The sequence below is a fragment of the Anas acuta genome, chromosome 30 (genome assembly GCF_963932015.1).
Source record: "Anas acuta chromosome 30, bAnaAcu1.1, whole genome shotgun sequence".
NCBI lineage: Eukaryota > Metazoa > Chordata > Aves > Anseriformes > Anatidae > Anas > Anas acuta.
Window position 1 is genome coordinate 1,487,176 of NC_089008.1, and position 6,000 is coordinate 1,493,175.

Sequence of the window (6,000 nt, forward strand, 5' to 3'; positions counted from 1 at the left end):
AACAGCGCTGGGTGCGCCGGCAGTCTCTGCTCCACCAAGACACACACCAGTTACATCAAGCAGCTGATTTTTATGCTCTAGGCTAATACATATTCATTACTACTTCTGAAAAACCAGGGTTATTATAATTAGTTTCCGGAATCCAAACCCTCCAGCTGGAGCATGCATATCAGTCTCCGGTGGTCCCTCTGGGGGTCTCTCATGCTGAAGGCTCCTAGTCTTCCTCCCTCTTGTCCTTCTCCTTTGTCCATCTTGGCTGAATGTCAGAGACCTGTGCAGCGTCCCCTGCAAGCTTTGTCTTTTAGTGGTCCTTCGGCTTTCCCCTTCTCCTTATTCTCCTGGCCAGTTATCATAGACTTGCAAAGTATCCCATGCAATAGTCATAATAGGTAGCAGTTATTCTAACCCCCCCCCTCCCCCGAGATATCAGAAACTTCAAGGAAAAGCCTACAAATACATTTCCCTTCAAGCTCTCCATTGACATGAATTGCTGGACCATTCCTTTGCAAGATAAAAGTACTCTACACATTAACCACTCTGTTTTTCTTAGACTTTTGGTTATATAAGTGTATGTAAGACAGAAGGTCACATTCATCATACCATGCGGCCCTAGAATTGTTCCATATTGACACGAATCAGATGAACATCTCTGTGGGGTGCTGCCCCACTGCTACAAGCCCTGCTGCAACCCCATTTGTTGTAGTCCTGCTAAAACAAATTTGTGCCTGTTGCACCAGTCACGGAGCCAAGCATTTATGGACCAGATCTTTCTATTCCATCCAATGTCACCACCCCAGAATGGATGGAGGGAAGAGAAAGGGACTTGTGCTCCAGACTCTTTCACCAACCATCCCAAAGCCTTGGAAGTTTTATCCATTCCCTCAGACTATAGGACGCAATTTCCTCCACAGCTGTCTGCAATATCGTCAGTAGATAGTATAATGTGAGGCACAGCAGGCTGATGAGTGTCCTGGTGATATCTCTGATCCAGCCTCTGATGGACCACAGACTTCCCTGGGAATGAAGGGAATGCTCCGTGTCCTCATGGCCAGTCCCTAGTCAGTTTGGGTGTTCTCCTTTCAGTGCTCCTTGGACCCTGTCTGTGCCAGGTGAGACACGACCCTTCATCAGGGCTGTGGGGTCAGTGGGATGTGGACAGTGCAGAAGCTGGAGCTGTGTGCTTCATCATACAGGGCATGGCTCAGGTGTGATTCCCCCTCGGGAGTGTTCCCCCTACTCCACAGGAGACCCTGGATGGAGAAATGAATCACAGAATCACAGAATCACAGAATTTCTAGGTTGGAAGAGACTTCAAGATCATCGAGTCCAACCTCTAACCTAACACTAACAGTCCCCACTAAACCATATCCCTAAGCTCTACATCGAAACGTCTTTTGAAGACTTCCAGGTGACTCCACCACTTCCCTGGGAAGCCTGTTCCAATGCCTAACAACCCTTTCAGTAAAGGAGTTCTTCCTAACGTCTAACCTAAAACTCCCCTAGCGCAACTTTAGCCCATTCCCCCTCGTCCTGTCACCAGGCACATGGGAGAACAGGCCAACCCCCACATCACTACAGCCTCGTTTAAGGTATCTGTAGAGAGTGATAAGGTCGCCCCTGAGCCTCCTCTTCTCCAGGCTGAACAAACCCAGCTCCCTCAGCCGCTCCTTGTAGTACTTGTTCTCCAGGACCCTTACCAGCTTCGTCGCCCTTCTCTGGACTCGCTCAAGCACCTCGATGTCCTTCTTGTAGCGAGGGGCCCAAAACTGAACACAGTACTCGAGGTGCGGCCTCACCAGAGCCGAGTACAGGGGGACGATCACTTCCCTAGCCCTGCTGGCCACACTATTTCTGATACAAGCCAGGATGCCATTGGCCTTCTTGGCCACCTGAGCACACTGCTGGCTCATATTCAGACGACTGTCCACCATCACTCTCAGGTCCTTCTCTGCCTGGCAGCTTTCCAACCACTCATCTCCCAGCCTGTAGCTCTGCTTGGGGTTATTGCACCCCAGGTGCAGGACGCGGCACTTGGCCTTGTTGAACTTCATGCAGTTGACCTCAGCCCATCGGTGCAGCCTATCCAGATCCTCCTGCAGAGCCTTCCTACCCTCAAGCAGATCGACACACGCACCTAACTTGGTGTCATCTGCAAACTTACTGAGGGTGCACTCAATGCCCTCGTCCAGATCATTGATGAAGATGTTAAAGAGGACCGGCCCTAGCACCGAGCCCTGGGGGACGCCACTAGTGACTGGCCTCCAACTGGATTTGACTCCGTTTACCACAACTCTTTGGGCCCGGCTATCCAGCCAGTTTCTAACCCAATGAAACGTGCGCCAGTCCAAGCCATGAGCAGCCAGTTTCTTGAGGAGAATGCTGTGGGAGACGGTGTCAAAAGCCTTGCTGAAGTCAAGGTAGACCACATCCACGGCCTTTCCCTTGTCCACCCAGCACGTCACTTTGTCATAGAAGGAGATCAGGTTCGTCAAGCAGGACCTGCCTTCCATAAACCCATGCTGACTGGGCCTGATCGCCTGCTTGCCCTTCAAGTGCCGCATGATGACTCCCAAGAGGATCTGCTCCATGAGCTTCCCTGGCACTGAGGTCAAACTGACAGGCCTGTAGTTCCCCGGGTCAGACCTCCGGCCCTTCTTGTAGATGGGCGTCACATTCGCTAGCCGCCAGTCAGCTGGGACCTCACCCGATAGCCAGGACTGCTGATAAATGATGGATAGTGGTTTGGCCAGCACCTCTGCCAGTTCTCTCAGTACCCTTGGGTGGATCCCATCCGGCCCCATCGACTTGTGCACATCCAAGTGCCGTAGCAGGTCACCAACCAGTTCTTCGTGGATGGTGAGGGCCACATCCTGCTCCCCATCCCCTTCCACCAGCTCAGGGTGCTGGGTATCCAGAGAACAACTGGTATTGCCGCTAAAGACTGAGGTGAAGAAGGCATTGAGCACCTCTGCCTTTTCCTCATCTCTTGTAACTAAGTTTCCCCCCACATCCAGTAAAGGCTAGAGATTCTCCATAGTCCTCCTTTTTGTGCTGATGTGTTTATAAAAGCGTTTTTTGTTATCTTTAACGGCAGATAAAGATCTTTAACTGCCTCAAGATTTCCCCTGTAGCTGCAGTAGCACCTCTGCTGAGACATGGGGCTCTGCAGTGCCCATGTAAGAAAAGCAAGAGTTGGGGATATCAGTAGGCCCTGGACTGTGCCACTACTGCTCCAAGCTCTCCATCATACCTTTACTAACTTATGTCAGGGAACTGAGAAGGGCTCGGTTGTTAATGCTCACCATGTACACAGGGAAGTAAGACACGAGCTCAGGGTCTGCTCAGCATCTGGGATTGTCCCAGCAAAGAGCTCCAGAAACTCACAGCATGTTCATGTCTCCCACAGGCAGCAGCCCCTCACACAAGGCCCAGCTCCCTTCCAGAGGTGAGACATTGCTCATCAGCCCTTCCCAGCACAGCCGTTTTCCAAGGCTTGCCTTGGCCACACTGTGTTCCTCCTCTCTCCCAGGCTCAGCCATGCCCCTGGAGGTCTGGATCCTGCGCTCTGCCCTCAGCCTGCTCCTGCTGCTGTCTGCCCCCATCATCACCCTACCCCTGGAGAGATGCAGCCACGGTGCCCATGAGGCCAGGCAGCCTGGAGACGTCCCTGTCCCCATGGAGCTCTGATGTCCCCCTGGGCTCCATGCTGTCCCCAGCCTGCTCCCCCATGCTCAGAGCATGACCCCCACCATGGCCTGGCTCCCACTGCCTTTGGTCTCAAGGCAGCTGTGGCAGCATGCCCAAGGGATGTGCTGCCACTGCTCTGCTTCCCTTGGCTCAGCACGTTCCTTTGAGGAAGGGAATTGAGAGAGCCTTGTGGGGGAGCTCAGGTGCCTTCAGGACGAAGCCTCTGCCTTTCCTGGTTGTTGTGTGGTCACATGAGGGTCAAAGTGTGCGTGCAGATGGCTCCAACAGTGCTGTGCTGGCAGCACTATGGCCCCAGCTGAGACTCCCTGAGAGTTCTTCGTAAGCTGATTCACCAACGGGATGAAGGAGAAATCTGCCCACAGCCTTGGCAGCTGCGCCAGAGCTCTGGCGTCACTTTGGCCTTGGTGCAGGATTCCCCTGATGCCATCATTTGTCTAGACATTGAAGAGAAGCAGACTGATGTGGTCAGACGAGGGCAAATCCGAGTGGGGATGAGGGGCAGGAGCTCTTTACAGGGACATTGTTGCCCCTGAAATACAAGTAAAACTAGCGTGTTCTGCAGTGTGTGAGAGGACAGAAAAAACTGTGGGGGCTCAACAAAAGCAGCGGATGTAGCAGGTTCTTAGGCAAGGCCCCCACTGATGAGAGCCTCTGGCTGTGGGCCAGGCTCAGGTGGCCACAGAAAGCTAACAGCACAGTCCCCAGCTGAACCGCAAGCCTCTGCCCCACCGTCCCCAGTTCAGAGCAAAGCAGAAACTTGAAGAAGACGCTGCTCCCCAAAAGCAGTGCCCCAAAAGATACTGGGGCATACAGCATGGGCAAGGCTGTCTCCTTCTGGCCATGCCATCCTGCTGCTGGCACTCTGTGAGTTGGGGCATTGCTGGGTGTGGGGGCTGAGGGCTGGAGGGCTGCTGCTGGGGGCAGGATAGGCCAGTAGTGGGCACATGGCAGGATGGGGACAGTGTGTGTAGGGCAGGTGTGCAGTATTGTGGGGCATCGTTGCTCTGGGCAAGGCATGATGCGGATGGCTTCCTCCAAGTATGATACAGATCTGAGCAAGCGGCACACTTCTCCAGCACCATAAATTTTTCTAGAGTATTGCTCTGAGACTCTAGGAGCGCTGAGGTCTTTACAGAGCTATGGGACTTACCTAGAAGATGAAATCTCCACAAGATGGAATTGGGATTGGCATTGTTCAAGACGTTATTATGCTGTATCAAGAGATACAGCATGAAAACACGCAGATGTGATGATGTGTGCTTCGCAGTGAGGTATTAGTCAGGGGGAATGTGGGAGTACAAAAATCTGGATGAGCCTGGACTCTGTCCCTCTCAGCAAATGCCTCTCTGCCCCCAGGTACAGCTGCCAGCATGAGCTCCCAGGACATCTGCAGCCCCCCAGGTACTCATGAGTCCTTCCCTCCCAGACCCAGGGCACTTGGAAGCCCAACCACTGTGAGCTCTGCTCTATGGCAGCCCTTCACTGCTGTGTGTCCTCCAGGGGATCTCCAAGCTCCTGCTCTCCAAATGAACTCAAGTTCTGCTCAGCCAGGTAAAAGAGTTGTTCTCCAGTGTATTCTCCCTGTGGTGTCACCTGTAAGAAAAATCATTTTCTGCAAGGATGGGAAGGAGGTGTACAGTCTGAAAGCCCATCAAGGGCAGCTGAACTACTCCGTGGTCCTGAACATCACGTCAAGAACTGCAGGAAGATATACATGTGGGTACCAGGAGTGGAATGAGAAGAAATACAAGAGGAGCTCTGCCCTCAGTGCTGGCCGCATCCTGAATGTCCCTGATGAGAAACGGGCTGGAGGGGTGAGAAGGGATGGAGGCACTTGCCACCACATGGCTGTGCTGAGGCTGGAGCTGGGTGCTGCAGCAGGCTCTGGGGTGCTTCCCCCATGGGAGTGTTCCCTCTCCTCCAAGGCAGCCCCTAGAGAGAGAGAGTTGTTCTCAAGGGGTTCCCCTGTCCCTGCAGCATCACCTCTGCTGCAGAGATGGGGCTCTACAGAGCCCATTCAGAGAGAGCAAGGGCTGGGGATGTGGATGAATGTTGGGTTGAGCGAGGGATGCTCCAAGGTCTGCCCTGTGCATTGATGAGCCTATGGCAGGGCAAGTGGGATGACTGTCATGCGCTGGGCAAGGACACAGCAGGGAGGACACGGCAAGGACCCAGCAATAGGGACATGGGCACAAGCGTGTGGGTGCCCCAGCTCTCACTCCCTCTAAACAAAACCCACTGTGCCCCAAGTTGCAGGTGCTGGCATAACCACCCAGGGCATCTGCAGCTCCC

At 53.5% G+C, this 6,000-nt stretch overlaps 1 protein-coding gene across 3 annotated transcripts in view; it reads left to right on the forward strand.

Moving 5' to 3' along the window:
- LOC137846117 (uncharacterized) overlaps nucleotides 1-5,572 on the forward strand; it is a 153,127-nt gene extending 147,555 nt beyond the window's left edge. For 2 of the 3 annotated variants that reach the window (XR_011090385.1, XR_011090388.1), the window contains 2 exons: nucleotides 3,411-4,572; nucleotides 5,065-5,572. The gene's annotated coding sequence lies outside the window, so the exon portion shown is untranslated. The remainder of the gene's footprint in view (nucleotides 1-3,410; nucleotides 4,573-5,064) is intronic. The other variant, XR_011090386.1, reaches the window with a different exon arrangement.
- The last annotated feature ends 428 nt before the right edge of the window (nucleotides 5,573-6,000 follow it).